The 23444-nt window shown below is 44.3% G+C and overlaps 1 protein-coding gene across 1 annotated transcript in view; it reads right to left on the reverse strand.

Annotated features, from left to right (window-relative positions):
• The window catches only part of THSD4 (thrombospondin type 1 domain containing 4), a 549275-nt gene that overhangs the window by 490916 nt on the left and 34915 nt on the right, over window positions 1-23444 (reverse strand). The gene's annotated exons all lie outside the window — the stretch shown is intronic.

Consider the following 23444-nt stretch of genomic DNA (forward strand, 5'->3'; position numbering starts at 1 on the left):
AGAAGGAACAAAGAGGAGGCAGAAAAGTTAGGATACCAGGAGTAGAGAGGGTGGTCAACAGGATCGGGTGATTCCAGGAGAACAAACAGAATGAGCAACAGAACGAGCAACAGAACGAGCTCGGGAGGGCACTGGTGACTTCAGAAGGGGAGAGTGTGAGGGCAGCCCTGAGGGGGAGAGTCTTGGTGATGGTGGCAATAGGAGCCTGGCACGAATGGAGAGAGAAAACTAGAGGGCTAAGTGCTGGGGACTCTTTATATAGACACGCTTCCTCTCTGGGGGACCCTACGCACCCCCAAGTTCACAAAAGATAAGGTGAGAGAGGAGAAGCGATGGCTCCTGGGCTAGAGCTCAGTTCCTGTGGCGCTGCTCCAGAAACACACACTCCTGACTGACTGCTTGGGGACAGTGGGCCACCGCCCATCAGGAAGCCTCCAAGACAACAGTGGGGCCAGTGGGCCTTTGGCCGCTTCCCTTTCATTTCGTTTGGCAGAAAAATAAAGAGGTGCATGGGAAAGGGTAGGCAGAGTCCCCACTCTGCAAGGGGACTCGGTGGGCAGATGTGGGGAGTTCACATGACATCTGGTCAGCGAGGTGCCTGCACAGCGCTGATGCCTCCTGACCGCACCTGCGATTCACCTGCGATGCTCATCAGGCCCCGCGTCCAGACACCCTGATCCAACCGGTCCGCCAGGGGGCCCAGCATCAATAGCTTCATTTAGTTTTTTAATGTTATAGGAGAAGCTAGCGTGCATCCAAGGTTAACCACTCCCCGAAAAGTTCCTTCTAATTAACACATGGGGCACAAGTTCCAGAAACAGACAGACTTTTTAAAGTACTGATCCGGGGAGTGCCAGTTATGCTATCTAGCTTAGCAAACAAAAATAAGTGCAGCTCGTGGGACAAGTCCGCCTGGCTGGGACTGGCAGGCCGCGGAGACGAGAGGGAGACTGAGCCCAGGTCCAGACTCCGATGAAAAGGGCACAGTGACCTTCCCAGGTTGTGGGGAAGGGAATGGCCTGTTACACAGGCATCCTGGGTCCAGCGTCTCTAATCCCAGCACCACCTCCACAAAATAGGCTCAAACTGTTTGGATAGCGGTCGGAGACCATGAGCCCCCCAGTCCAGCAGCCCCTGGCCTGGCTGAGCATGGGAGAGCCTCAGAACAGACCAGCGGGGGGGCAGCCCCATCTGAAATGCAAATTTCCAGCACCCTCTACCCCCTACATCTCCACCCCCTGCAGATTTCCTGAATTAGAAACTCTGAGGGCGGGGCCCAGCATCTGTGTTATAACAAGCCCTCCAGGAGATGCTGAAACAACTATATTCTGAGAACCAGTACTCTAGGGAGCTTTAAAGACTCACACACACTCACATACTCACACATTCACATAGTGAGACATCCCTAAGATCACCAGGGATCTGAAATAGAATCTCCGGGGTGGGGGGGGGTGGGGGGGGTAGAGCCCAGGAACCTGGATTTTCTTTTTTTTTTTAATTTTTTTTTAATTTTTTTTTATTTTTTTTTTTACAAATAGTTTATTGTCAAATTAGTTTCTACATAACACTCAGTGCTCATCCCCAAAGTGCCCTCCTCCATGCCCATCCCCCCCTCCCCCCCACATCCATCAGTCCTCAGTTTTTGTCAGCATTCAAGAGTCTCTCATGGTTTGCCTCTCTCCCTTTCCCCCACCATTTCTGCCCTTCTTCTCCCCCTTGTTCCTCCGTCAAGTTCCTCCTAATCCTCCTATACGTGCAAACATATGATATTTGTCCTTCTCTGCCTGACTTATTTCGCTCAGCATAACACCCTCAAGGTCCGTCCATGTTGCTACACATGGCCAGATTTCATTGTTTCTCATTGCCATGGAGTATTCCATGGTATAGATAAACCACATCTTCTTGATCCATTCATCTGTTGATGGACACTTAGGCTCTTTCCATGTTTTAGCTATTGTGGAGAGTGCTGCTATGAAGATTGGGGTACATGTGCTCCTATGCCTCAGCATTTCTGTATCCCTTGGGTAAATTCCTAGCAGTGCTATTGCTGGGTCATAAGGGAGTTCTATTGTTAGTTTCCTGAGGAACCTCCACACTGTTTTCCAGAGGGGCTATACCAGTTTACATTCCCACCAACAGTGTAGGAGGGTGCCCGTTTCTCCACATCCTCGCCAGCATCTAGAGTTCTCTGATTGGCTCATTTTAGCCACTCTGACTGGCGTGAGGTGGTATCTCAGTGTGGTTTTGATTTGTATTTCCCTGATGAGGAGGGATGCTGAGCATCGTTTCATGTGTCTGTTGGCCATCTGGATGTCCTCTTTGGAGAAGTGTCTGTTCATGTCTTCTGCCCATTTCTTCACTGGGTTGTTTGTTTTTCGGGCGTGTAGTTTCGTGAGAGGAACCTGGATTTTCTAAGCTCCTTAAATGGCGCTGCATCACATTCAGGCTTGGGCGTCGCTAACCGGGCGTTACTTTCTGTCTGATATCGAATCTCCTCAACAGCATCCCTGGAAATAATCAGACTATTCGCGGACACCTGCTTGGCGATAATCATCCGGGGAATGGGTTCAGCAACACACACGGCTGGTGCCCTTGAGCAGCTAGCTCCCTTAACCCCTCCAAAGCTCCCTTTCTTCATCTGTAGAATGGGCATGCTCTGATCTCCTAGGATCGGGTGGTTATTGTGACAGAGAAATGAGAACAGCAAGCCTAGAGCCTGGCCAACACTCGATAAATGGTTTTCGCTGAAAGAAAGAAAAAAGGAATGAAGCAAGGAGAGAGAAGCAGACGCAGGGCAGAATGGATAGTTTTGCGGCACACACGGAGCCCTGGCTCGGACCAGAGTCTAGCAAAATCACTAGCACGGTGATTACCCACATGAACCACAGACAAACACCCCGCGGTGAGTCATTCTCTGACAGCCCCTGGAGGATCGTACCTGTCCTAACTGCACAGCTTGCTCCTGTAAATGGATGCTTTGGGGTTTGGGCCTGTCAAAAATCACGCTAAAATAATTTAATTGATGTTAAAACAGCAAGCTCATGTCAGCTCTTGGCTGGAGCTTCCGCTTAGAGGGAACAAAGACACCAGAACATCCATTTGCCTCACCCCGTCATGTGCAGAAATTTTAATTTTCCCTAGTTAATCGTGCGGGACATGGGAGACAGGCAGGCAGCATGGCACGATGGCGGACGGCGTAGTCCAGGAGCAGCGGCAGTGGCCCAAGTCCCGCCCCTGCAACTTGTGGTGGGGTGACCCGCCCTGCACCAGGACCGTGTAACCCCTCGCATTCACCTGGGGCTCTTCATGCCAACACTCCTGTCTCCCTCCAGCCTCCGGGGCAAAGCTCGCATTCCCTGCTGGCCCTTCAAGCCCCACAGACCCGTCCCTCCCATCCTCCTTGGAAGAAACCTCTGTTTCCATGTCTCTGTGGCCCCCCTGAGAAACCCAGTGCACACATCTCTCCTCAAGAGCCCCCAGCCCACCCCACCACCTTCATCCGGGTCTCCTTCCCTCTTGGTCTGGGTCATTCTCCTCCTCGGAAGCCCAGGCCTGCACAGGCCTCACCTGTCAATCCCAGCCCTGGGGGACCAACCTGCCTTCTCCACCAGCTCCACTCCTCTGCCTCTAGCCTCCAGCTCGTTCTAGAATCACTTCCCTCCGTACTTTCCACCCCTTCTACGTTATGAGCACTTGAGCGGAATTCATCGTTACAACTGGACAGCGTTTGCGAGCGAAACGGGGTACCAGTAATAATTCGATCAGGGTAACAGGCAGAAACAAGGACTGTCCCAGACGAGGCAGGATGTCTGGTGACCTTAAACTTAGCCCCATCTTCTGTATCCTTATACTCTTCTCAGCGCCTGCGCCCCATAAACATGAGTTGATACAGTGAAATGCTGGGAACCTAACTAGCTCTTGATGGAGGTTTAAGGAAGATTAATCTGGCCACGCCGTGTAGAGGAGACGAGAGCTAGAATAATAACAGCTCACAGTTATGAATAGAAATGAGTAAGTGACATGCTGCTTTTATTTCGTTCTCTATAGAAATGCAAATGGAGCCCAAGGGCTGATGTAAGGTTGAAACAGGCCTTGCATGAGAAATGCGGTTTGCATAGTTTAATACAATTTAATATCTACTCATGGCCAGCTAAGCATCTGTCTCTAATTCCCAGCCACGGTCCTTTCAAAGTCACTGCCTTTGGATGTAAGTTTCTCAGAGAGAATGAGCCTGTGTCCAATGCCTGGAAAGCAACAGCATTTGGCCACCAAGTTCCCCTCTATCCCCACCAAGCAGCCTTTCCTGTTTTGTTTTTAGCTCCAGGGGAAGGACAATGGACAAGTCAATCAGTGCAGATTACCCTGCTCAGGAGGAAAGACACCTGACAGCCATACCCTTCACGGAGTCGACAGGCACAAAGGCACAGGGTAATCAGGGCTGCATGTGGAATGCAATTCTCATCAACCCTTGGGGTCGCCTCATTGTTTTTGCTCTATTTTCCAGAAAGTCTTTAGAGGAGAGAGGGTGCGGAGGAAGGCAGGGTCTTGCCTATTAGCAGATACTTCAATGCGGTCATCACCCTCCCCCCACTCAGTGTCAGGGATCAGCTTCTGCAAAGAAGCCATCAGACGAGGCACAATCGGGGACTCTGGGCTTTTCTGTCCCGCTGCACACTCAACGTGCCTTCCCCTGCTGAAAAGACTGCTTTTCCACTAGGCAAGCCCCAGGTATGGAGACAAATTCTGCCTCTGCTTTGCTCTCCTTTGTACCCACCCACTGTGAGCTAAAATTGGACGACGCAGAGGCCAAGATGGTTCTCTGAGTACAGCTCGTACCTCTGCCAACTCTACGTATAAGGACTTAGATCAGTGATGACTAGTTAATTAAGGAATCCTAAGAAGTGAGATTATTTATTCCTTACCTTTCACTGAGCAGCATAAAGGCTTTCGCTTGAACTATAATCAATCACCCCAAATGCCTCACAATAACCAGTACCACCATTTTAAGGATTATAATGCACCAGTCTCTACAGTAGTTTCTAGGGATACAGACTTGAGTATCCCAGGGACGAGGCAAATGTCACAGAGGTTAAGTGAGTGGCCCAAGGCCACGTGGAATCCAGCTTGGAAGACTGAGAACGCAGGACCCCTGGGCATCCTGCCAGCCCTGCGACTTTCCCAGAGGGGCTCAGGTGTCCTTTTCCCCAAGCTCAAAGTCACATGAACAGCCACTTCAGGGCTGAGTGGTTCATCACAGCCACAAAGGTGTATTACAGAATGAAGTGGCCCATCACTTGAGGGTGGAAGGAAGCCGGAGTGGGGGTGTTGGGAGGCACAGGATGCTTTTCAATGAGAACCGGTCACACAGTTAAAAATCATTTAGCCATGGGCAGGACCGGATGATGTGTCCCCAGCCCCCACTGCCTCCTTAATACACAGAGATCACCTCAGAGACCACTCACATCTGTCTGTCTCTGTACTTGCCATTCCCCCAATTCCAGAGTCTCTGCCTTCTCCTTCTTCTTCCTACATAATTCTTACTTGGCTTGTAAAACTCAGCTTAGGGAACCTCTCTTGAGCCTCGATGTCCCCATCTGTAAAACAGGGGTAATAGCACCTCTACTTCACACAGCTGGGAGGATTAAAACCTAAATGTGTAGAAAGCACGGTGCCAAGCATGTAGGACGTGTTCAAGAACTGTCAGCTGTCACCACCAGCATGTCATGCTGCTCTGCGGTCCCAAGTTCAACAGCAGATTTGATCCTGGCGTTTCCCCCGCTGCAACCGGTTATTCTTGCTGCCTCCATTCGGCTCTGAGCTCCTCAAGGGAGGGGCCCGCATGTTGCCTCCTCATCCCCAGGGCCTCGTACAGTGCCTGGCATACGGCAAGCGCTCTGTAAGCCTCCTGCCCTGTCTGAATCGTGAATGATTCCAAAGGGAACGTAAGTCCCTCTCCTGTCGATCTGTGCATCTACGTGCAGTGCCTTCCCCGTGAAGGGTGCAGGAGGGGAATGAAGGAAGGGAACGGGATGTTCTCTGTGCTGCTCAGAAATGCTCTCAGGCAAAGATTCTACATTATTCATTTGTACTTTGACATTTTATGACCTTCATTTGCTCTGAGTGCTTTCTACAGAGGCTGGTGTTTTTTTACTAAAACTGTTAGGACAATGGCCTTAAAGCCAAAGGTTTAAATACAAAGTGGAAAATTAAAGCAGATCCATGTGGCCTCAGTGGGAAAAAAAAGGCAAGGAAGACTAAAAAGAAATCAGGTGATATGTGAGTTTATGGCCCAAATCATAACCTATTAGCATAAACTATCAATGTAATGGTGGGGAAAGGACACTATACTTTCCAATGCCCAACACAGTGTGAACATTATTCAATAAAATAAGATTCTAGTAACGGCCACTTAAGTGGTTAAGTTCTTTATTTTTGGCTTATATGGAGTCCTGTTTCTGAGACAGAACTGAAGGTATATTAAAAACGATCATGGGGCGCCTGGGTGGCTCAGTCAGTTAAGCTTCCGACTTCGGCTCAGGTCATGATCTCGCAGTTCGTGGGTTCTAGCCTGGCGTCGGGCTCTGTGCTGACAGCTAGCTCAGAGCCTGGGGCCTGTTTCAGATTCTGTGTCTCCCACTCTCTCTGACCCTCCCCTGCTCATGCTGTCTCTGTCTCTGTCTCTCTCTCAGAAATAAATAAAAACATTTTTTAAAAAGTGATCATTTTCTGCCTGTAGAATCCATGATTTTCGAGAGACTGGCATTAAGGAAATTTAGATGTTGGGACACCTAGTGCCAGCAAGGTAAATTCTGTGGCCTCAGCGCTGAGCTCGGAAGTGCGAATCCAAATAACAAGGTTGGTTTATAGCCCAGGGAGACCTCGCAGGGGAAACCCACAGGCGGCCAACACGCAGGGAAGAAGAGAGTGCGGTTTGCAGGTTTGCAGCGTAGGGAGAGCAGGGGAGGGGCGGGTCTCCGGCATGACATCGTTAGGGTGAAAACCAAGCCCAACTACACCAGTCACCGCCCAGGGCAGCACGAGGCTGCTGACGGACAGCTGTGTGTGACCAGGCAGGCAGCTAGGACAGGGGGCGTTCCGGGAATGAGCTGCGGCTTTGCAGAGACCAGGGAGAGGTGCGGCCTGAGCTGATGAGAGGACAAGCATTGCTGCTGGGCTGGAGAACTCCCAAATAATCCACTGCCCGGGGTTGGAATCTGCGCCCCTCCTACTTGGCACGTGGCCTCAAAGTCTGACATTTTCTCATCTAGGAAATGGGAATAAGAATATCTGCCTTCGAAAGCCAGTGTGAACAGTTGCAGGTCACTGCCTACCAAGTGCTTCGCGCAAAGCCTGTACCATCACCGTTCCCCGTCAGCGCTCACTCGGCAAAGGACGCAGGAAAACACAGACCCAGGGCCCGGCCGCACCATCTCACATGGGCTGATCTAGCGACCCCGGCTTGCTCTCCACAGTGAAAAGCAGTACATTCCTTCGGCTGCACAGAGCCAGGGAGCTTGTGTTCAAGCGCAGCCCTGAACACAAGTGCTGGGAAGACTATGTCCCCCCTTCTCTATCTAAAGAAGCCCAAGAGATTGAAAAGGAGGAGGATATTTTAAAGAGGAGCCCCTCCTGCCAAGGGGGCCTCAATAACCTCGTCCCTGAGGTTCCTGACATGGGGCTAAGAGGCACAAGGAAGAGGGAGCAGGGATCTTCAAAAACGAGCTTCGGGAGAAGGTGACAACGCCAAGCGCGGGCCTCGTTAGAAAGTGGTCGGAGCCATAGCCTCGGCCGGAGGATGTTCCAGTCTAAACAGGTGGGCAATTTTGCCCTCCAGGGACACTGGGCAGTGTCTGGAGACACCGTGGGTTGTCATAACTGGAGGAGCACCTTTCCAACGTCTAGAGAATAGACACTAGAGAATAGAATGCCAATGCAACTTCTAACGGTGCCTAGGGCAGTCCCACAACAAGGAACTGTCGGACCCCAAATACCAACAGTGCCAAGGCTAAGAGACTCTGGGCTAGATAAATCCTGCTTGGGTAGAGATGGTGGCTGTGACGTTAGAAGGAAAACACTTTGAGAGGAAGCAGGTTTGGGTACCCAGCAGGAAGCACAAGGCTGCCCTCCATCATAACAACAGCAAACAACAACACTTGTGTAGTATTGACTGTGATTCAGACAACGTCCTAAACTCTTCCCGTATAAGTCATAAGATCCTCTGAAACAACCTATGTGACAGGTACTATTATCATCCCCATCTTACAGATGGCAAAACTGAGGCAATGGATCTACCCATGGCCCAGGGTGAAGCAAGCAGCAGATATCAACGAGGCAGGGTGGTTTCAGAGTCCAAGTTGACGTAGCAGGCACTTGGTAAGTGTTTGATGAGTTAGTAGGGGGGAAAAATGGACTTGGTCGTGAGTAAAAACATGGATCGAATACATAAACAACTCAAAGAGAATAAAATTATGAACAAAAGGATACCGACTTCTCAATTACTCCAAACTAACTAAGGGGCGAGCATCCTGTGGTTGGGGAAGGGAGCCAGGGCATGTGAAGTCTCCACTTGCCAAATTGCTCCATCATTAAGAATTAGGTAGTGTCATCATCATTCCGAGAAGGTGGACCAAACACACACACAAGAACTGTGGCCTAAACACTTGACAGATAACCCCTGACCTACAATTTTTCAACTTTATGATGGTGCGAAAGAGATACGCATTCAGGGGAAACTATGTTTTGAATTTTGAATTTGGATCCCTTCCTGGGCACAAATCCTCTCTCCTGATGGCACACAGGGACAGTGGCAACTCCTAGCCAGCCTCGAGATCACATGGATAAGCAGCCGACACACTTTACCACCATCCTGCACCCAGACGACCAATCTGTTTTCACTTTCAGAATAGTATTCAATAAACTACACAAGATATTCAACACTTTCTTATAAAATAGGCTTTGTGTTAGATGGTTTTGCCTAAATGCAAGCTAAAGTAAGTGTTCTGAGCACTTTAAGGTGGGCTAAGCTAAGCTACGACTTTTGGTAGGTTAAGTGTATTAAATGCATTTTCAACTTACGATGGGTTTATTAAAATGTAACCCCATTGTAAGTCAAGGAAGATCTGTACTACGATTTGTTTTCTTTTCCAAAGACCAAGATTTGTGGCCTAAGTGATAAGTTATTCTGTCTGTCAAAACTTTGTTTTAACTGTAATCTGGCCTGGAAACATAACATAGTGGGGAATTTAAAAGTTATTTTAAAAACACCTTTTTATGGTTTGGATTTTGTATGTGTAAGTGTAGGAGGGAATGGAAATTTCAGGGAAAAAAAATCAAAGTACATAAAATACTCATTTTTCTTAGAACCATTTATAGTCCCAAAGTCACTTTGTTAGGGTCAAAACACACACACACACACACACACACACACACACACACACATCTATTCTGTATAATTGTTTGGAGTAAGGTCACATTTGAGATACGGGTATTAGAGTTTGTTCAGACAATAATAATGCATTTATAAGGTATTTGTTTTTAAATACTAGTAGAAATGGAACTAGAAATTTCCAAAGGAAGGAGTTTATAAACTTGGATTGTGTGTGTTTCTGTGAAGCAGAAAAAAGAATACAAGAAATATCCACAATATAGAAATCAAAGGGTTTTTTGGTCCCTGAACTTAGGAGTAATTAAATACCAAAGGAGTTATTTAAAGAAATCAGGGCAGGTGGAAGGAACACTCAAAACTCAGTGGGTATCGAGGCACCTGGGTGGCTCAGTCGGTGAAGCTTCCAACTTAATGATCTCACGGTTCATGGATTTGAGCCCCACATTGGGCTCTGTGCTGACAGCTCGGAGCCTGGAGCCTGCTTCAGATTCTGTGTGTGTGTCTCTCTCTGTTCCTCCCCCACTCCTGCTGTCTCTCTCTCTCTCAAAATTAAATAAATAAACATAAAAAAACCTCAGTGGGTATCATTTTTGCCTTTAAAAATGTGGGGGTGGTTGTGTCAGTTTCCCCAGTTTATATTATTTATAATATAATAAATTTATTATATTAATATAATAATTAATAAATTGTATTAATATAATAATTAATATAATTATTAAGCATTTATTATATTAAGCATATATTATAATTATTAATATAATAATATAAATAATAATATAATTATTAAGCACTCAGCCTCTGCTTCCTCTAATGGTCCCTTAGCATCTTCACAAACTTCTACAAATAGAATATGTGCCCCAAGTCCTTCTAGGTCTTCCGCGTTTCATTTCTTAGTTTGGAGTTTTCCCTCAAGGTACCAATTCCTTTCAAATCTAGAGATGCTATGACTTCCCTCCAGTCTTCCTGGCACTGGGCATGCGTGGGTGATACCGGAACGGCGGCATCAAGACTAGAAGGATGAAACACCAATTCAAGGTAAGTCAGCCAAGGACGGAGAAGGGCAAAGACGTCCCCAAAGGCCAGGCAGGCCGACTCTGTCATGGTCAAGGGAGTCAGCAAGCCTTGGCCAACAGGAAAGCCAGGTTCCAGGCAGAGTTGTTTATGCTATCTTCCACCATGCCACCTACACAGGCAATAAACATACTAAAAAAAAAAAAAAAAAAATCAGAGATCCAAAGGGGAAGGAGCCCTGGCCCTATACAAGGAAGAGGCTAAAAGGCCAGGACTGCCCCACTGTGCCCACACTAAAACCTGAAGCTGTTTCTCTTTCTGCTACATTGCAAAGGGCTTTCCAAACACAAAGTCTCAGGCTCACAGCTCCATTTGTAACAGAAGCAAATTTGATTTCTCTGCCCTTGGACTTGAATCCAAGAGATTTGGCACAGCATGAATTAGTGAACATTGACATTCTTCCCAGTCCTTAATAAGGTCTTTTTACTTTAATTTCTTCATTTCTCATAAGTAGAAATACTCTTAATTTTGCAGAAGCACTCAGTTACACTCAGGCCATTGGAAACAGAAGGCCTGACGAATACCAGCTGGAAACAACACAGTGCCTGCTTTGGAGCCAGCTTCCAATTCTGGAAGGTTCTGTGCGGGACACTCGCTAATGAGAGTGTGCCCTATGCTGCTCTTAGAAGAGCATCTTTGTTTCCTGGTGGCTCTCAAAGGACAATCCCACGCTGCTACAAAGGCTTCCATCACCAGTGTGGTTTGCCTTGTCATCTTCTTCCCTTTCTTCCCCCGTTTATTTTTTTATGAAAATATAACATATAGAAAGTGCATAAAGTATGCTGATTGTAAATATATGACTTTTTGTACTTTTCAGTCTCAAATAACCACCCCCTAGGTCAAGATGTAGAATATTTCCAACATTGCAGAAGGATTCCTCGTGCCCCTCACCAGTCAATCTCTCCCCGCCTGTCCTTTCTTCCGATTTTCTTTTCCCCACAAATTTGCTTTGCCTGTTCTTGAATAAATATAAATGCAATCATACTGTAGGTACTTTTGTGTCTGGTGTCCTATGATCACTAAGAAAAACTTACTCAGTGAGTTCAGTGACTGAACTCATATGAAATTCATTCAGTTGTTGATTATTATCAGTTTGTTTTTAACAGCTTTATTGAGGTATAACTGACACACAATTAATCACGCGTATTTGAAGCATACGACTTGATGAGATTACTCATACACATTCACCTGTGAAGCCATCACCATCGCCAAGATAATGTGCATATCCATCATCCCAAAAGTTTCTTTGTACCCCCTGGTCATCTTCCATTCCTCCTCTTTCCCTGATCCCCTTACTCCCCACAAACACTGATATGCTTTCTGTCATTACAGATTGTTTTCTCCTTATTATTTTGTTTGAGAGTACTTATATACTCTGGATACAAGCCCTTTATCAATTATATGATTTGTAAATATTTTCTCTCAGTCTATGGTTTGTCCTTTCATATCCTTTTTAAAAAAATTTTTTTAATGTTTTGTTTATTTTTGAGAGAGAGAGAGATAGACAGCGTGAGCAGGGGAGGGTTAGAGAGAGAGGGAGACACAGAATCTGAAGCAGGTTCCGGGCTCTGAGCTAGCTGTCAGCACAGAGCCCAATGCGGGCTCGAACCCACGAACTGTGAGATCATCACCTGAGCAGAAGTCGGACACTTAACCGACTGAGCCACCCAGGTGCCCTTGTCTTTTCATATTCTTACGGGTGTCCTAGAGCAGTAGAAGTTAGTAATTTTGATCATATATTGATTCATTTTATCTTTTTTAATGTCTCTTAATTTTACATATATTTATTTTTGAGAGATAGAGTTAGAGTGCAAGTGGAAGAGGGGTAAAGAAAGAAGGAGACACAGAATCTGAAGCAGGCTCCAGGCTCTGAGCAAACATTCAACACAGAGCCCGATGTGGGGCTCACACCCACAAACTGTGAGATCATGACCTGAGCTGAAGTCAGATGCCCAGCTGACTGAGCCACCCAGGCTCCTCACATTGATTCATTTTCAATGTTAAACCAACCTCATTTCCCTGGAATAAAACTCACTTACTTATCCATGACGTATTACCATTTCCTATAATGCTGAATTTAATTTGCTAAAATTATATTTAGAATTTTTGTATTGATGTTCATGATGGATGACCACCTACAGTTTTCTTGGAGTTTCTTTATCTGGCTCTGGTATGTAATGCTGGTCTCACAATAACTTGGGAAGTTTTCTTCCTCTTCAAATTTCTGGAAGAGTTTGTATGATATAAGTATTATTTCTTCCTTAAATTTTGTAAGATTTTACCAATGAAGACATCAGGACCTGCAGCTTTTGTTGTTGCTGTTTTTCCAGGAAGGCTTTTAACTACAAAATCCATTTATTTAATTAATATAGAAATATTCTGTTGACCAATTTTGTCTTGACTCAGCTACGGTACTTTGCATCTTTCAAATAATTTGTCTTTTTCATCTTAGTGTTGAGTTCATAGGCATAAACGTATTCATAGTATTTCCTTATTATCCTGTTGCTATCTATGTAATCTGTAGTGATATTACCACTCTGTCTCCTGATAACAGTAATTTGTGTCTTCATTCTCCCCCCCTCCGCGCCCCCCCCATCACCCTGGTTCAAGATTTATCCATTTTATTGATCATCTCAATGAACCAGCTTTTGGTTTAAATGGTTTTCTCTATAGTTTTTCTGTTTTCTATTTTATAGTTTGCTTCTCTGGTCTTTATTAGTTCTTTTCTTCTTGGTTTGAGTTTAATTGCTCCTCTTTTCCCAGCTGTTATGGTAGAAACTGACATCATTGATTGAAGTCTATTTATCTTTATAGGTATTGAGTTACATAAGTTTCCTCCTAAGTGCTGTGTTAGCAACATTCTATAATTTCTGTTATTTTGTGTTTTCAGTTTCATCCAGGTCAGAGTACTTTCTAATTTCCCTTTCATTTATTCTTTGACCCAAAGATCATTTTGAGGTGCATTACTTTACTTCCAAATTTGGGGGAATTTTCCAGATATCTTTCTGTTATTGATTTCTAATCAAATACCATTGTGATCAGAGGACAAACTGCATCTTGAATCTTGTTATATTGAAACTTGTTTGATGGCCCAAAATATGACTTGTCTTGGTAAGTGTTCTTCATGCTCCTGGAAAGAATGCATATCTGATTTTGTCTGAGGGAATGTTCCATAGATGTCCACTAGGTCAAGTTGGTTCATAGTCATGGCCAAGTCTTCTATACCCTTTCTGATTTCTCTGTCCATGTGTGCTATCAATATTAGGAAGGAAGCATTGAAATTTTTTTTAAAATTTTTTAAAATAGTTTATTGTCAGCTTGGTTTCCATTTAACACCCAGTGCTCATCCCCACAAGTGCCCTCCTCCATGCCCATCACCCCCCTTCCCCTCTCCCCCATACCCATCAGTCCTCAGTTTGTTCTCAGCATTCAAGAGTCTCTCATGATTTGCACTTTTAAAAGATGTCTTAAAACAAGTACTTTGCCTTCTCTTGATACAGAGACACCATCTACTTGACAGCACCAAGTAACGCCTCCTGTGGCATGTGTCGTCGTTGATGGGCAGGGAGAGTGCACCTACTCATTGGACTTGTTGTCAGGTGCCAACACATGGCCAGCAGGAGCCAGAGGTTGTGATCTTTCCTTCTCAGAGGCCAGGACAGAGTCTCCAGTAAGGGATGTCCCCAGCGATGCATAGCTGGTTGGGGGTGCTGTGACTCACACTGAGAAAAATGTGGAAAAACCCCCTTGACTCCCACTCACTCCTGTGTGAATGGTGGGCCCTCACCTGTGCCCCTGGACCTTAGTCATCTTGGGTCAGACTCTTACCCAGTTCATTGAGATGATTGGCTTATTCTCTGTTCCTCACGGGTGTGAGCCAAAGCCAGAGACTATATCCCCTTCTCCTGGGTACCTTCAGGGCCCAGCCCAGTACATGGCTTTTTGGAGAAAAGTAAACAGTCCAGAAGCGAGTCTCTGCCCCAGATTGAGCCCAGGCCTCTGTCTGACACTGAATTTGTAAACGTCACTGCAGATGATTTTGCACATCGGTGAATGTACCTCATTTTGACAACCTGCCTTTAAAAATAATCTTTTCTTTCTTAGCCTGTGAGGGACCAAAGCCCTTTAACTGGAGTATTTTCCTTCTGCAGCAGCAGTGAGAGGCTGATGTCAAGATCGTGTGCAACCCATTTCACTTCTTTCCCGATGGATTGATAACAGGGCTGAGAAGTCATATCTTTGGGAACCAGAGGCCTCTGTGGACCTCATTCCATGAGGGTTTTGTCTTTTCTCCAGCGTTGTCAAAGCAAATGCAGGAAGCATTGAAATCTTTAACTATACTTGTGGATTTGTCTCTTTCTCCTTGCAGTTACATTAGATTTTGCTTCAGTAATTTGAAATGCTATCCTTAGGTGCATAAATGTTTAAGATTACTATGTCCTCTTGATAAATTGACTCTTTTTGTTACGAAATGACCCTCTTTACCCTTGGTAGTATTCTTTGCTCCAGAATCTACTTTATCTGATGGTAACAGGGTCCCTGCAGCTTTCTTTTGACTGGTTTTAACATGATCTCCCCTATCCTTCGCTTTTTAACCCATTTGTACCTTTATCTTTAAGTGCATTTCTTGCAGATAGTACCCAGGTGTGTGTCTTGTTTTTTTAATCCAATCTGTCAATCTCTGCCTTTTAGTTGAGGTGTTTTTGTGATTAATACAATCATATTTAAGTCTACCAGCTTGCTATTTGTTTTCTAGCTGTCTCAATTGTTATTTGATTCCTTTTCTTCTTTCTCTGTATTCATTTGAGTTATTTGAAAATAATAATAATAATAGATTATATTATTTCCCTTTTTTGACTGGTGTCACTTTAGTGGTTGTTTTAGGGTTTACAGTGTACATCTTTAACTCATCAGTCTACCTTTAAATTATAGGATACCATGGGGCGTCTGGGTGGCTTAGTCGGTTAAGCGTCCGACTTTCGCTTCGGTCATGATCTCGCAGTTCGTGGGTTCGAGCCCCGTGTCGGGCTCTGTGCTGACTGCCAGCTCAGAGCCTGGAGCCTGTTTCAGAGTCTGTGTCTCCCTCTCTCTCTGACCCTCCCCTGCTCAAGCTATCTATCTCTCTCCTAGAAATAAATAAAAATATTTTTTAAAAAAGGTAAATAATAGGATACCATTTTAGATATGTTATAAGAACCTTATAATACGTCCATTGATCCTCCTCTGGCTTTCATACTTGTGTTATTATACATTTTATTATATATATCCCCCCAACATGTTATTTTTTATCTAAAGAGTCAAACTTTAAAGGAGATTTAAATAATTTTTTAAAGCCTTATACATTTACCTATGTAGTTACCATTTCTGGTGCACTACATTCCTTTGTAGAGGTCCGTATTTCCATCTGATACCATTTTTGTTCTCCTAAAGAACTTCCTGTAACACTTCTAGTGGTGCGATTGTTACTACAGCATTGGTATGTCTGAAAAAATGTCTTTATTTAACCTTTATTTTTGAAAGATTTTTTTTTCTGGGTGGAGTATTCTAGGTTGACAGTTTTATTCCTTGAGGGCTTTAAAGATGTTTCCCAGGGCGCCTGGGTGGCTCAGTTGGTTAAGCATCTGACTTCGGCTCAGGTCATGATCTCACAGCTTGTGGGTTTGAGGCCCACGTCAGGCTCTGTGCTGACAGCTCAAAGAATCCGCTATATCCTGATCTTCATTTCTGTGTGTGTAACCTGTCTCTCTCTCTCTCTCTCTCTCTCTCTCTCTCTTTAGGAGCTTCTGAATTTTTTTTCTCTTTATTACTAGTTTTGAGCGACTTGATTATGGTGTGACTTGGTGCTATTTTCTTCATATTCTAGTGCTTGGAGCTCATTGATATTTCTGAGTTCATAGTTTTCATCAAATTTGGGACGTTTTCTAATTTGGAAGATGGTATCTTTTCTGTCACTCCCTCCCCACATCTCCTCCTTTGGGTATTCTAATTGCACATAGATAAGCCCACCTGAAGCTGTCCCGGAGCTCACACATGCTCTGTTCATTTTTTAAGATTCATTTCTCATTCTATGTTTTATTTCAGAAAGTTTCTAGTGTTACATCTTCAAGTTCATTCATCTTTTTTTCTGCACTGCCAAATCTGCCATCAATTCCATCCAGCGAATTTTCACTTCAGACTTCGTCATTTTCAACCCGAGAAGTTTGACAAGGGCTTTTATATCTTCCATGGTTCTACTTAACTTTTTGAGGCTCTGAAACACTGTCTTAATAACTTAATAACTTTTAATATCCTTCTTGTCAAATCAAAACTCTGCATCAGGTCTGAGTTGGCCTCCACTGATTGTTCTCTTCTTTACGAAAAATGGTGCTGTTTTTCCGCTCCTGTGTGTGCCTGGTATTCTTTGACCAAATGCCAGACATCTTGAATTGTACCTTTTTGCGTGCTAGATAATTTTACATTCCTATATTCATGAGCTTTGTGCTAGAATAGTTAAGTCACTCAGCAACAGTTTGATCCTTTCCAGGAGTACTTTCAAGATTTGTTAGGTAGGTCCAGAGCAACACACAGTCTAGGGTCAATTACTCCCCCCCAGTACCAAGTCAAGAGCTTCCTGAGTATTCTCTCCAACATTCCCTGGACTGAGAGCTTTTAAAATCTGGCTGCTGGGAAGAGTCACCGTTTCTGGTGTTATATGAGGGCTGGACACTGTTCCCTTCAATCTTTTCGGACAGTTTTTTCCCAGCCTCAGGCTGGTGCCTCACATGTGTGTGCTCACTGGTCCTTGTTGCACCCCTGGAGTCTCTGTGCCTTCCCTCACCGTCGCTCCACTCTCTCTGGTACTCTGTCCTGTAGACTCCTGCCACTGTGGCCCCACTGGGCTCTCAAGTCCAACTACACAAAATCAAAGAATCCAACAGTTTCCGCCTGGAGTCCCATTCCTTCCTCCACTCCAAGGGCAGGAAATGCTCTCAAGGTAATTATCTGGGGAAATTTTAGGACTCAACTCACTTGTTTCCCATCTCCAAGAAACCATTGTCTTATGCTGACCAATATCCATAGTCCTGAAAACTATTGCTTCATATAAATTGTCTGATTCTGTTTCATTTGGGTTATTTCAGCGAGAAAGTAAAGGGGAAAGCTTTCCTTTCCCTATTGCTCTATCGTGGCCACCTTGCTCTCATTCTAGATGGGAGGGTAAATCCACTACCTATTATTCCATCTTGGCTGGAATCAGAAGTCTATGTTTTAGTTGTTACTTAGTGTTACCTAGGATGGAGATAGTTATAATTATTTGTCCATTCTGTGGTTGATAGGCTGTTGCGTTATTTCAAAGTTTGAGTTATTATAAATGAAACTGTTTTGAACATTTTTATGCATACATTTTGGGAGATGCAGATACTTCTCTCAGGTAAACACTTAGGAGTAGAAGTGCCAGGTTTTTGAACAGGTACGTGGTCAGCTTTAAGACAGGTGCTAAACAGTTTCCAAAGAGGTTCATGATTTTAAACTCCCACCGGCATCATAGGAAGTTCCAGTTGCTCCACATCCTCATTAGCACTTAGTTCTGTCAGTGTTTTTCATGTTAAGCTATTCTGGGGTAGCCCATTTTAATCTGTATTTCCCTAAGGACTAGTGATTTTTATTGAGCACTGTTTCATATGCTCAATGACCATAAGAATATCCGCTTACGAAGTATGTATTCAGGTCTTCAGTCCATTTTAAAATTGGATTGCTTAACTTTCATAATGATCACATCAGGTTTTTTATAATATGTACTCGGAACATGAATCTTTTGTCAAATATATTATGATCAATATCCTCGCCTGTTTATGGCTTATCTTTTCACTCTTTTTTTTTTATGGTGTATTTTGATAAACAAAAGCCATCAATTTCAGTGTTGGCCAATTCTTTTGGTGTCTTGTTCAAGAAACTGCCATGCCAAATCATAGAGAGATTTTCTTTTTTTTTAAGTTTATGTATTTATTTTGAGAGAGAAAGAGCACAAGTGGGGTTGGGTCAGAGAGAAAGAGACAGAATCCCAAGGAGACTCCACACCATCAGAGCAGACACCGATGTAGGGCTTGAACCCATGAACAGCAACATCATGACCTGAGCTGAGGTGAGACGCTTAACCGACTGAGCCACCCAGATGCCCCCAGGTAGATATTTTCATGTTTTCTTCTAAAAACGTTATTATTTTTTCCTTTCTTCTCCTTGAATACAGCAGCAATGGTTTGAGAAATGTTACGTAGCTAAACTTCTTTTTGCCTTTCTATCGGATTTCTGTTCAATATCCAACTGTATGACACTGTCAAGAGGCAATGTGAAGTCATTGGCTGCATATCTTACTACATTAATAGTAGGTCCTAAACCCATTACAAGGTCCCCTGCTGTTTACATTGTGACTTGCTAATCGGTTAGCAAAACAAATATTTTCCTTCACTCTTACTTTGTTCTATCGTATCTCTGTTCTTTCTGTTTGAAAGCTTCTATAAATAACAGCTTGAAGAGCATTTTTCTTCAGCTGGGGGCCCAAGGGGTGAGTTTTTATTTCCATCTAGTTTTTCATTGTTTTCTAAATTCTTTATAATAAACATGTGTACTTTTAATTTAAAAAATAAACTTTAAAAAAACGCATTGAACAATTGTGAGTAAAGTATATGTTTGTTTTTTCATTTGTAGGAAAAAACACATTTCTCAGCTCTTTCCTAAACAGATAATGTTAACTATACATATTTGACTTAGAAAAGCAACTTGCTCAGAAAAGCTTTCTACAGGGGCACCTGAGTGGCTCAGTCGGTTGAGCGTCTGACCTCAGCTCAGGCCATGATCTCACAGTCTGTGAGTTCAAGCCCCACATTGGGTTCTGTGCTGACAGCTCAGAGCCTGGAGCCTCCTTCGGATTCTGTGTCTCCCTCTCTCTCTGTCCCTCCCCCACCCATGCTCAGTGTCTCTCTGTCTCAAAAATGAATAAGCGCTTTAAAACTTTATTTATTTTTTATTTTTTTAATGTTTTTATTGATTGATTGATTGATTGATTGATTGATATTTCTAGGAGAGAGAGAGAGAGACAGCGTGAGCAGGGGAGGGTCAGAGAGAGAGGGAGTCACAGACTGAAACAGGGTCCGGGCTCTGAGCTGGCTGTCAGCACAGAGCCCGACGCGGGGCTCGAACCCAGGAACCATGAGATCATGACCTAAGCGAAAGTCCGACGCTTAACCGACTAAGCCACCCAGGCACCCCTAAAATTTTTTTTTAAAAAAGCTTTCTACAATCTACACTGTTTCCTTTATTAATAACATATGATTTTGATTAATCTTGGTCTTACCTTATCTGCAAATGAAGCCACAGAAAGTTTTAAAAATATAATAATTTGCCAAGTGTCATTAACAATTACCAAGAACAGAGGTTGAGTAATCCTTTGTGATGGTGTCCTTGTTGCAGGAGCAAGAGGAAGAGAGCTGGATAGAAATGTCTGGGGGCCTCTGAGTGGCTTACTCAGTTAAGTGTCTGACTTCTGCTCGGATCATGATCTCAGGGTTCGTGAGTACGAGCCCCGCATCCAGCTCTGTGCTGACACCTCAGAGCCTAGAACCTGTGTCAGATTCTGTGTCTCCCTCTTCTCTCTGCCCCTCCCCTGCTTGCACGCCATCTCTCTTTCTCTCTCTCTCAAAAATAAATAAACATTTAAAAATTTAAAGAACAAGAGTATCTGAAAAGGGCTACTTACACTCTGCTCAATGTCTGCTTTTCCTGCACTATTGTGGGACAATTTTTACAGAGATGTATCTAGTCACCCGAGCCGCATTTAGAAAAACATAGTTTACTTGACAGCATTTACAAATTATGTCTTCTCCTCAGAATCACTTACACTGCAGAAATGCTTCCATATGCTAAAGTTGGACATGCTATTGTAATGAAAAAGAGAGACGTCTTTTAGCGGGTAGTTTTCATATACATACTAAACTGCAATAGGCACAAATTAGCAATGCTGTCCCTTAAGAGTTGACCATAAATGGTTTTCTAATTCTTTCTACCGCTCTCTGCTACAGATTGGGAGTGGATTTTGCCATAAAACAATGAGTCAGCAGGAATTCAATTATGATTTATCTAAGCAATGAAAGCAATTTGATAGCAATCATAATCCCTACGTTTTAATAAAAAAATACACTTGTTTCTCAAGTCCTTTGTGTTCCTTAGCATTCCAGGAGGAGACAACTTCCAACTTCAAATTCCAAAACACATATACTTGCAGTTAACTCCTCTCTATCAGACTTTAGGGTCGTGGTCTGCAAAGGGTGAACCACGGCCCAAATCCAGCTAACCGCCTGCTTTTGTAAATAAAGTTTTATTGGAACAGAGCCATGCACATTCATGTACCTATTGTCTGTGACTGCCTTTGTGCCACAAAAGCTGAGTTGAGTAGTTATGACAGTCACTTTGTTGCCCAGAATGCCTAAAATATTCACAACTGGTCTTTTATAGAAAAAAATGTTCTGACCCTTGTTCTAATAAGTACCTTCTTATTTCTCATACTGCAGAAATAAATGGGTGCTACCATCGCCAGATAAATGGGTGCTGCCATTGTCGGTACTGTTACCAGCAGTTTTAGGACACAAGCAGGCAGGGTGACAGTCACAGCTCCACAAAGCTCTGTGATAAAACACCAACAAGAAATTCAACACCCAAGAAAGCACTGAATCTTTTCTTTTGGGTGGATAACAATGACCTCAACACCCAAAATACATATAATTATATTTGAGAACTGTCCAAAATGTATGTCTTCCAAACAAATTCATCTATAAATGATTCTAAAAAATTTTTTAATCTATGTTTCTACTAGAAAGTTCCTAAGAATATTTTGAGGAGGTACCATATGCCAAGAAGGGATACTTTTCACTTGATTTTAAAATTCAACATTCCAAAGCAACTCATAGACCTTTATTGTTTTTTTTTTTAGATTTCCCAGAACAAGTACTTAAAGAATGACGAGGCAATAATGATTTGTGAGCCTTTTGCTCAGGTATGCGCACGCCAATGCGCACATGCGCTCTCTCTCTCTCTCGCTTTCTCTCATCAGGCTAACTTGGACAATTAAGAGAAATAGCAAAGTAAATTGACCGTTCATAAAATATTTTCAGTTATGGGTGGCCTATTTGAACAACAACAACAACAGAACACTGGCAAATTGATTCAACTATTAGAATTAATAGCCCTGACAGTTCCAAACAGTAATAAATAATATAACTTAATAATGAGAAGAGAGTTGTCTTAGTCCATTCCAGCTGCTATAACAAAAATACCATAGACTCAGTAGCTTATGAACAATGTGCACTTATTTTCCGCAGTCCTGGAGGCTGGGATGACTGAGAATAAGGGGATGGAGGATTTGGTGTCTAGGAGAGCCCATTTCCTGGCTCAAAGACAGCAGGCTTCTCGCTGTGCCTCCACCTAGCAAGAGATCTCTCTGCCATCTCTTTTATAAGGGCACTAATTCCCTCAGGACTGAATCACCTCCCAAAGGCCCCACTTCCAAGTACCATCACACTGGGGATTAGGTTTCAACATATGAATTGCCACCCGGAACAAGGCACCATGATCTTAGGTTTCTAGCCTCCAGGACTGTGAGCAATACATTTCTGTTGCTTGTAAGCCGCCCAGTCTATGGTTCTTTCTTTTAGCAGCCTTAAACCGACCAAGACAAAGATGGGCCCTGAGAAGCAGGGGTGCTGTTATGACAAATGACTAAACGGTGAGGTGGCTTTGGAACTGGGTTCCACGAACCGTGAGATCATGACCTGAGCCGAAGTCAGACGCTTAACCGACTTAACGAACCAACTGAGCCACCCAAGGTGCCCCATGAACGTTTAAACAATGTATCGTAGCTGTCCTTTCTGATTTCTTGAAATTATGGATGGGGACAATGCAGCAGAGTGAGAGAGGCATAAATTCCCAAGTGACTCTAAAAAAATTGATGCTTAGAGCTTAGCCAGATTTTCTATCCATTCATTCATTCATTCAGCCACTCAACAAGTATTGAACGCCTACAACACTCCAGGCTGTAATCCAGGAGCCAGGAAGATGGCAGTTTTATGGAGCTGCCAGCCTAGCTGGGGGTACAAAAATATAAAGGATCATACCTGGCCTGGAACGGAACATAATCCACAGACCTAAAAGAAGGTAAGTTGTTCTGACAAGAACCTCAAGAATCCTGCGTGAAGGGTCACATCCAGGCAAACCCTTGCACATACCTCTTGGCCACTCTTTACCCTCCTGGACTTCCCCTACGAAACCCCTCCCTTAGGAAAGGTTCCAGCCAAGTGGGTCACACTTAGATACAGACGCCTGACCTTCCATTCCTCCCAGAAGTGTCTGCATTTCATGACGTGTAGACTTGAGGGGATCCTAGACAGCAGAAAGGACTTTGAGCACCTTGGCACAGTCATGCATCTGTCTCTAAGGAAACAGTGATTGTGCACCTGCTCTGTTGCAGGACCAGCCTTCGGCCCGTTTAGGCAGCAGTGAATACTTCATTTGCTGTGAAACACACAGAGCCTGAAGGAAAGCATGCTTGACACTGTCTGTCCCCCCCAGGTGCTCTATCCACCCTTCCCCGTCCAGCCCCGTTGCCTAGGAGGCTGACTCTGAGGGCTGCACCGAGGGGCTTTTGTCTTCTTTTTGTGGGGTTCAGTTCAAGGGAGTCCCCAACTGGAAACGGAGAAGGGGAGGAAAGAGAGGGCCAGATCCTTATTTCCTTCCTCCCTCCCTCCAGCCAGCAGGCAGGCAGGGCCAAAGATCATGGCTCCCTCTTAGGCGCCCCCTCGCACACCTACAGCGATGGCTTTAGCTAGGACTCTCTCTTATCATCTTATCATCCTATCATCTCATCATCTTATCATCTCTGCCCTAGGCGGGGTAAAAGGTCCATCCTGGTGCTCCACCACACCTAGGTGGTAGTCTCCTCCCCGGCCTCTCCCGGGGGTGGGGG

This window comes from Hyaena hyaena, unplaced genomic scaffold, assembly GCF_003009895.1.
Source record: "Hyaena hyaena isolate Hyena2069 unplaced genomic scaffold, ASM300989v1 scaffold_130, whole genome shotgun sequence".
NCBI lineage: Eukaryota > Metazoa > Chordata > Mammalia > Carnivora > Hyaenidae > Hyaena > Hyaena hyaena.